The sequence below is a fragment of the Apis dorsata genome, unplaced genomic scaffold (genome assembly GCF_000469605.1).
Source record: "Apis dorsata unplaced genomic scaffold, Apis dorsata 1.3 scaffold_382, whole genome shotgun sequence".
Classification (NCBI taxonomy): Eukaryota; Metazoa; Arthropoda; class Insecta; order Hymenoptera; family Apidae; genus Apis; species Apis dorsata.
This window is the reverse complement of record NW_006263644.1, coordinates 1,107,703-1,108,606: the sequence shown is the minus strand read 5'-3', so window position 1 is coordinate 1,108,606 and position 904 is coordinate 1,107,703.

The window sequence follows — 904 nt, the reverse complement described above, 5'->3', positions numbered from 1 at the left end:
AAAAAAAAAAAAAAAAAAAAAAAAAAAAAAAAAGCATCGTTTAGCCTTTTGATACTTTTCAAAACCTATTTCTCTTCGTTGCTCGCATTCCATCGCATCATCGCTCTCCTTTCTATTTTTGTTCCCTTTTAACGCCATTCTAACAGCATTACTGTTGATCCTCTTTGTTGTCGCAACAACAAACCGAGCAAACATTATAACCGTCGTGTTACGCGAATCGCATAAATCGAATTACAATGTCTCTCGATCGACCATACACTTTTAATATACCGAACATCTTTGCCAAGGGAGACCACGATCTATTTTCATAGATCGATGCCTTGAAATCTATTCCTTCCCCCACGCGACGCCTATTAATAAAAAAGCTTATATGGGTTTCGATTATATATTATATCGAGAGACGATGTTCAATAAGAGAGACAGCCAATTTTCGTTCGATTATTTTGCAAAAGTTGTAAACGCTCATCCCGCGATACAATTTATATTTATAGCGCGAATAAATTCTCGACTGGTAGAATTAAACTGAGAAAGTCTATATTATTGTATTAAATATTTATGGTAATAAAACTAACGATAAAATTAACATTTTAAACGAAATAAATCATTTCGAAGCAAACTGAATTTTCATTAGTTGTTGGAAAATATTGATTTTATACGATATTCTTCAATTATATAGCGGATATTTCACTCTACCAGCGGGGAATTAATTTCCGTTCGTTCGCAAGCGTTTCGTCGTGCACCGTGCTTCACTTTCGTCCGCTGCAGCAATCTTTTCGTATTTTCATCGATAGCTACACGTTTGTTCTCATCAATCGTAGTTCACGAACGTGAAACTGACATCCAACGAGCGCGATTCGAGGCGAAACGATATATTGTAAATAAATGATAGAAAAATCGAAGAAAG